General features: G+C 37.3%; 1 long non-coding RNA gene across 1 annotated transcript in view; it reads right to left on the bottom strand.

Moving 5' to 3' along the window:
* Positions 1-4671: 4671 nt before the first annotated feature.
* The window catches only part of LOC122462045, a 47132-nt gene continuing 42916 nt past the window's right edge, over positions 4672-8887 (bottom strand). The window contains exon 3 of the long non-coding RNA XR_006284374.1: positions 4672-4729. This is a non-coding gene — a long non-coding RNA (uncharacterized LOC122462045). The remainder of the gene's footprint in view (positions 4730-8887) is intronic.

The following is an 8887-nucleotide window of genomic DNA, read 5'->3' as shown; positions in this document are numbered from 1 at the left end:
GTGCCACACAATACAAAGTGCTTGACAGACCTGCACTACTGCTAACCCCAAACGTTAAACAATCATGAGTCAGGACCCCAAAAATCATGAGTTTGTGTTTTTAAAAAATGTTTTTATTTGCCTTCCACTTTCTGAGCCTTTGGGGTGCTGTTGGGTCACAATTACATGGTTTCTTCTACATCTGTCAGAGCTAGAGAACTACTTTTTTAAAATTAAACCTGAGATTTCAATATGCTCACTTGACTCCAGAAGCAGGGGCTTTAAGAAAAATACCAATTATCACAAGACCCTAGAGAATTGGTAAGACTTGGCCATGTATGTTTGTGGAGGTTATTTGTGAATGCAGTGTGCTCTGTGGGTGTTACAGTTTCTAGCTGTTGCCTCTATTTGCACTGACATTTTGTTATTGAAAAAGACCATTTGTTCTGTATGTTTTTCCTTTGTTACCATTTAACATTGTTGAAGCTTCTTTCCTCTAAAACCAGTTTTTGCTGAATTGTATGTCCTAAGGCTTTCAATAAACTCAGGTGGTGAAGGCAGTAATAAGTGCCATTAACCTTTAACATAGAATAAAACTCATCCTAATAAAATGAAATAAAATACACACAGGCGGTCTAATTTGCTATTATGTACAAGTTCATGAAAATCTATGCTGTGTTCTAATTAATAATAGCATATCTTTGTGTTATGCTATGATTGCTTTTATATAATCATACCATAGCGTTAATGGGTCTTAATTTATTATTTTTTGTGTTATACTTTAGTTCTAATAGTTTGCAAGACCTTGAACTCATCTTACTCTAGAAATATCGCAGCTGACAATCCGTGCTGAATTTGTCACTGGCTTGATCCAATGGATTTTAGCTTTACTTTAAATTAGTATTCGAGAGCTACCTGGAAGCTTTTCAAGATTTGTGTCAGATAATGAGTCTAATGGTTAGAACAAAAGTTGGTTGAACAAGAATTACTTTGAAAAGGTCGTCAAAGTCTGACCAACTTTTAATTTTTATTTGAAAAGTTATAACAGTTTCAGACTGCATGTTAACTCTCCGAGTGCCAAAGACTGTCCAATCAAGCACTGAGCTACTTCAGTGGTGCACCACTGATTTAATAAATGCCATTTTCTCTGTTATATAGCCATTTATGATCAGCATTTTTCAGATGCAATACTGTGGCTGCCCATCATTCAATGAGTAGGTTAACTAGGTTTATATTGCTTACTGTCTCCTTTAGATTTTTAAATTATTTTGCTTTCTGCCATTGTTGTGGTAGGAGATGGTCAGAACTGATCTCTTCAATAATGTGTCAATATTTAAATAAATTGCAAAAAATGTCAATTGAAGAGAGCTTACTTAATAGAATTTACTATAGGGCAAATGCTGCTTCCTACTGCTGTGTGTGCAGAAATGCTTCAGTGTAGCAGGAGCACTATGGTTGAAAACAGGAGATATGAGTAACATATAGTTGAGGAAGGAGTTAGTAATGCTTAAAGATGGCATCCCAGAAGACAAGGATATGAATGAAAATCTACTTGCAGGTGAATTAGGAATGTGTGAAGAGTGACCCTGTCATGATTTGAGTGGAGAATTAATTAATTAAAGTATATTTCTTTTTCTGTCCCTCAGTCAGCAAATATTTTGAAATTATGGAGTTCACATATAACAAGTAGCTAAACAAAATTATGCTTTTTCTTGTGCACAGCAGTAGTGAATGAAATTGTCCTGATTGACACTTACTTGGGTCTTGCTTATTTCCTGGCAGCTCTCCTCTCCTGCTGAAAATCAAAGACCCCAGTGAGTTGTTTTATGGAATGCTTCTTGTTTTTAACAGGTCATTCAAACCGGACCAGGAAAAAAACAGTGTGATTTCACTGACTAATTTTGGATCCTGAACACTATAGGCTGATCTATAGGCTAATAATTGTTAATTTGTCCACCTGAATACATTCACATAATTCATTGAACTTGGACTAGTTTGCAAGGATCTGTGAAGCAAACAAACAAAAATAAAGGGCAAAATTTATTGGATTTTGAACATGATGAATACCATTGAACCAGCTCTGTTAAAGCCATAACTTATTAATTTGTTACTTTTTCAAAAGTGGAGGCCAGGGATGAAAGGAGCTTCCTATTAATTAGGGTCACTCTGGGACAAGGGAGTTGTTCCAGAAATGAGGAAAGCCATGAAAAATATGAGGTGGCTGGCAATCCTACTCTGACTCACTATCCAGATTGGGTTTGCGATTCAGTGGCTGCTCAATGATGTGGAAATACCAGCCCATTGCCCTTCCCTTCCCATGTGGAAGGGTAGGTGCACAGCAGCAGTAAATAAGATGCTGGCACTAAACTACTTCACAATCCCTCTTTATAAGTATGATTGTTACTTATAACATCCATACGGATGTTTGCACTTGATCTGCAAGAATGACTTTGCATAAGTGCTTGAGTCAAGGTATTGTCGTATCTCCTTATTGGAATCTATTGTATACCAAAAGGATGAACAAATCATTGTAGGTCTGCTGGCTGACCTATATCTATATATATGTAGGCACAATACTCAGAGCACTTCAATTTTGGTGTTTTAGGAGAATCTTGAAAATTAGCTGGGTAACCAAAACTATGAATGAAGGGTTGATGAGAGGGATGAATTTAAAAAGAGCACAATTACTTGGGACCCAAGGTAAAAGCATGATACTTTTTTTATGGACACAGCTCACTAATCACAGAGCACTTTGCTTCCAGCACTCCTACTAGTAGGCAGGGTCACAGCAAACCAGGAAGAAGAAGACAGAGAGCCAGTTATGTCAGAAATGCTGTCAAATGGACCAGTATCCAAAGGAGAGTGGAAGTTTTACAAATCTGTCTCAAAAGATAGAACGTGGTGGTTGACAAATTCTGTAGCAGAGATGTCACTTGAAGATGACGGAAAAGACTATTTAAATTAAAAAAGTGATGCTTCTTCTTGATAAATTGTTTAATTGATTTTTTTTATTTTCAAAACACTTTATTTGTTGTATGTGTGGATATAACTCCATTCGGGTAGTTAAAGCATATACATGCTTTGTGTTTGCAATAACTGTTTCATTAAGCTGGCATTGCCTTCGGTGCAGGGATATGTTTTATTTTCAAAAGGTGATTATTTCCATAGCTGTTTGCATATATTTCTATCTGGACAGTATGGAAGAGGGGAATTTATTGATAACCGTTTGCTCCAGAAAATACTGTTTAGTGCTTACAGTGTGGAGCCCACTGTTTGCTTAGGAAAAACAAACATTTGTAGGAAGTGTGAGAGGTAACAGGAAGTTTGCAAGATTAATGGCAAGCTGAATATTGTGCTGGGGCAGGGCATGTGCCTGTCTCTTAGACTCTTTATCTCCATGTCAGCTCCTTAGCCATTTTGGGGACTGCCAATAGGGTAGAAAAGGACCTGTGTTACAAAGGTGGATGAATGGGACACAAGGCTAGAAGTAATGCCTAGAAGCCAGCACAAAATGCTCTGGACTAGTCTCAAAGGATAGAGACCCACCCAAAGCAGAACAAAGATGAGGCAATCTACATAAGTAGTAGTACTCCAACTGCTTGTTTTATGGCTCAATGTGAATCAAAAGTCTGCTTTTGCTTAATGGATACCAGGGCTGCTATTTCTATTTGGTGATAACTTTATTGCAACTGTTTTTATGGCCTTTCCTCCTCAATTTGGGGTCAAAGGTATGACAGGACTGACACATCTGATCTACTGGAATATCAACAGGACAAACACATCTGACATAACTTATTTTTTTGTCATGAGTCTTGAGGGCACATTTACATCTTATAAGCAGATGCCAGTAGATGTGGGGAATTGATTACTGATGTGATGTGATTGATTATTGAACATCTATGGTATGGCTATGGCAGATCTGAATATTCTTTTGTCTTGTTCCAAAGAGATCCCAGTAACAGAAGGTACTACAAAGCTGGAATTAATTTTTAATGGAACACTGCATTGTTTTAGGTCTAGGGTGATACATGTCCTATCCAACAGTGACTGTCCGACACTCCTATACGCTTGAATCAGAGGAGGTGCAGGCTCTGGCTATTTTTGGTTGGGCTGGACACACTGCTCTGTAGAAGCAATGACTATCATATTCTCTCTGAGGAGTTGCTTTGGGCTGTCTGTAAAAGTATTGCCACCTTTCTCCTGAAGATGAAGGGTTGTATCCCATCAAGGCCACACAAAGGCTTTGAGATTTGACATGTGACAAGATAATCACTACGAATCACTCTGCCATGTACATTGGCCAAACTAGACAGTCTCTACATAAAAGAATAAATGGACACAAATCAGACATCAAGAATTATAACATTCAAAAACCAGTCGGAGAACACTTCAATCTCTTTGGTCTCTCGATTACAGACCTAAAAGTAGCAATTCTTCAACAAAAAAACTTCAAAAACAGACTCCAACAAGAGACTGCTGAATTGGAATTATTTTGCTAACTGGATACAATTAACTTAGGCTTGAATAAAGACTGGGAGTGGATGTGGCATTACACAAAATAAAACTATTTCCTCATGTTTATCCCCTGCCCCCCTCCGTTCCTCACATGTTCTTGTCAACTGCTGGAAATAGCCCACCTTGATTATCACTACAAAAGCTCTCCTGCTGGTAATAGCTCACCTTACCTGATCACTCTTGTTACAGTGTTTATGGTAACACCCATTGTTTCATGTTCTCTGTGTATATAAATCTCCCCACTGTATTTTCCACTGCATTCATCTGATGAAGTTAGCTGTAGCTCACGAAAGCTTGTGCTCAGATAAATTTGTTAGTCTCTAAGGTGCCACAAGTACTCCTTTTCTTTTTTCACGAGGAATTTGGTGACTCAGGAACAAGACATTTTTCCATAATGGACTGTAAACTTTCTGTGAGGAAGTCACCCACAGAAAGAGAGACCGTTTGCATTTTTTTTGTCTTTTACTCAGAGTATTTCACTGGGGAGGAGTGTATGATGATAAAGTTTTTAAGGTAGAATTGTCTGGAGTTAACAAGAAGGTCAGAGGGGATAGGAACCTGTCATGGCTTTTGCTGAGTCAAAGTGTGTGTGCACATGAGGGGGGCATATTTTGTTCTCAGTAAAGTTAGAATTATGTGTGACTGGAATATGTGAAGCTGTCTGTCTGTGGCAGATCCTACCTATTGCATCATCCTGCCATGCAAGATTTCTTTGCTGACATCTGATCATAATAACAGACATCTCACTGAGCAGATTTAGTAGTGTAACAATTCTTTTCATGACTCTTGGTCAAGGACATATGAAACCCCAAATTGTATTTGGGCCAGGAGTTAGAAATAAAAAAACCAGAACCTCATAAAAGGCAAAACGAACTGCATCCAGTGCTGCTGTTGAAATATTACAAAGGTATCAGTGTGTGACAAGAAGAGAACATGTCATTGTGACCAGATGTTTTTGATAAGATAACGTGGACTTGATAAAAGGTTTTGTGAATGCATCCGATGAAGTGAGCTGTAACTCACGAAAGCTTATGCTCAAATAAATTTGTTAGTCTCTAAGGTGCCACAAGTCCTTCTTTTCTTTTTGCAGATACAGACTAACACGGCTACTACTCTGAAACTTGATAAAAGGTGTGTCACTTTCCACCTCCACCCGCCAATCACACTGCCTGCTGTTAGAGTTCTCTTCTTTATTGAATTGCTATTTCAATGTTACCTTACTGCATTTTCCTTAATAATCAGTGTATCTGTCCCTGAAGGGTGCTAACCATTTTTGAAAACCTTGGCCTAAGTTGGTGTCCTCTGCAGTTCACCCTTTTAACTCATAAAGTCATGTGTTCAACTCAGCTTATAGCAGCATTCCCGCAATAACAATATTCACTAATCTGAATTTCTAGGTGGATGAAAGTTATTTTTTCTCAACTTTTATTTTCTGGTCCTTAATATTAACCTTAAAAATGAAATTTTACTCACTATATTGTTGAGCAACCCTTTCAATATGCCTGGCAACACTAAAATTATTTCTATTTTTACTTTCATGACATTTAACCTTTACCCTCTTTATTTTCTGTCCTGCAGGATAGCTTATAACGCTACCAAACAGAGCAAAGAAATGTGCTACAATTACTAAGCATTAATTAAAATGAAATGTCCCTGCTACAGCTCAGGGATTTTTTTCTTCTTCAAATTGAACATAAGGAGTTAACTTATGCTGATGGGGTAACCTGTCAGGGAATATGATCTTAATCAGTCACTAGTTTTAATTTCCAAAATATTTGTTTACTGTTTACAAACCAATGGGTTATTTATGACATTTTAGGATGTCTTATCTGAACTTGTTCCAGGAATACTGTTGGACTCTATTATTTTCTTTGGGGATTTCCATGTGCCTGCAGACACAAGCTTGAATGGACAGTCATCTGACTTCCTGAGAACAATGAAATCTGAGTTATACCCATGGGTTTCACAAAAGTGCTGATTTTAGGCTTAACATTGGCTGAATATTTCTTGTGGTTGGTCATGCCTAGTAGGTAGTTTGACCATCGCATTACATGTTTCAGAAACGGGGTTATTCCTCTACCATATTAGTGCCAATTCTGATTTATTTCTCTCTGGTTCCAGAGACTGAGGGGTCTTGTCAATACTACCATTCCTGTAGTCTACTGAAAAGTGATGAATTTTATCTGGGCTCCATTTCTAGACAGGATGTCGCCCATCACACAAACTGCAGTTTAAAATGACTCATGATTCCTTGGCTTCTCGCTGTGTATTGGTTCTTTCCAGTGCCAATTGCCCAGAGCTAGATCACTGTGGTTGATAGAAGATATCTAGAAGTTGGACTAGATAGATTGTAAATTAGAAATTATAGGTGATGTCACATATAATTTAATCTCCTTCTGTATAAGCATTATGTGTGATCAAATAGAAAAGATGTGTCTTCAGTCTTAGACATTACAAAGAGTTGTCAATCTGTACTCTTAACTGTAACACTTAATCTGATTAATCCAGACTGCCTTTCCATGTTATTAGTTCCTTCAGTGTGTTGCTCTGATAAATTTGTTGAATTCATCACCAATAAGATTGAGAGACTCTGGGCTGGTCTCTCTGGGCTTTGAATTATCAGAACTTCAGGGTCTCAATGGACTGTTTGCCTTTGCTTAGGTTTTCTGTGGTTTCTGACATGAATGTCTGGTTTTCTGGATTCCCTTGGTACCACTGACTGCAGTTCTGAATCTTGTCACTTGGCTGTTTAAAGTAAGTAATGTGGGAGTGGTGTTTTATTGGGGAACTATCTACTAGATCTGAGTGGGAGGAATGTCAAAATTTTGAAAAAAAAAATGCATCCCAAATCAGGATGAAATTTTAAAATCTCCAAAATGTTCATGAACCAACAATCCAAGTAATAAATTAGGTTTGGATCAATTCATATGTGTCATTTAGATTTTTAACCTTTTTGAATGGTATCGGTCCATTACTAGATGAAAATGATTGAATTATCCATAGTAATGCAGCAAAGGCAGAAGTGTTCAATAAATATTTCTGTTCTGTATTTGGGGGGAAAAACAGGTGATGTAGTCGTATCATATAACAACGCTCTTTCCATTCCACTAGTATTTCAGGAGGAAGTTAAACCGCAGCAACTAAAACTTAGACATTTTTAGATCAGCAGGTCTGGATAATTTGCATCTAAGAGTTCTAAAAGAGCTGGATGAGGCGCTCACTGGACTGTTGATGTTGATTTTCAATACATCTTGGAACACTCTGGAAGTTCCAGAAGACTTGAAGAAAGCGAATGTTGTATAATATTTGTAAAGGATAAACAGGATGTCCAGGGTAATTGTAATCCTGCCAGTTTTGCTTTGACCCAGGAGGGATAATGGAGCACTGATATGGAACTTGGTTAATAAAAAATTAAAGGTAATATAATGAATGCCAGTCAACATGGGTTTATGGAAAATAGATTCTGTCAAATGAACTTGATATTTTTTTCATGAGATTACAAATTTGGTTGATACTGGTAATAGTGTTGATTTAGTATATTTAGCATTCTGTAAGGTATTTGATTTGGCACCACATGACATCTTGATTAAAAACCTAGAAAGATATAAAATGAACATGGAACATTGGATTAAAAGCTGGCTAACTGATAGGTCTCAAAATGTAATTGTAAATGGGGAATTCTTATTTAATGGGTGTATTTTTAGTGGGATCCCACAGAGATTGGTTCTTGGCCCTGCTATTTAACATTTGTATTGATAATCTGATCCTTACTGATAAAGTTTGCAAATGAAATAAAACTGGGAGAGGGGTAAACAATGAAGATGACAAGTCACTGATAGAAATCTGGATTACTTGTAAACAGGATACAAGCAAACAATATGCATTTTAATATGGCTAAATGTAAATGTACATATCTAGAAAGAAAGAACGTAGACCATACTTACAGGATCAGGAACTCTATCCTGGGAAGCAGACTCTGAAAAATATTTGTGGGGTCATGTTGGAAAATCAGCTGAACATGAGCTTCCAGTGTGACATTGTGGCCAAAAGGACTACTATGATCCTTGGATGCATGAAAAGAAGAAACTCAAGGAGGAGAGAGGCTATTTTACCTCTGTATTTGGCACTAGTGTGACCATTGCTGAAATACTGTGTCTGGTTCTCATGCCCACAATTCAAAAATGATGCTGAAAAATTTGAGAGGGTGCAGAGAAGAGCCACAAGAATGATTAAAGGCTTAGAAAACATGTTTTATAGATTTAAGAAGCTTAATCTATTGAGTTTTTCAAAAGGGAATCTTAAAGGGTGACTAGATTACAGTCTGTAAGTATTTACACAGGGAACAAATATTTAACTGGTTCTTCAATCTAGCAAAGAGAGGTATAATTAGCTT

This window comes from Chelonia mydas, chromosome 1, assembly GCF_015237465.2.
Source record: "Chelonia mydas isolate rCheMyd1 chromosome 1, rCheMyd1.pri.v2, whole genome shotgun sequence".
NCBI lineage: Eukaryota > Metazoa > Chordata > Testudines > Cheloniidae > Chelonia > Chelonia mydas.
This window is presented reverse-complemented; position numbering and strand designations above follow the sequence as displayed.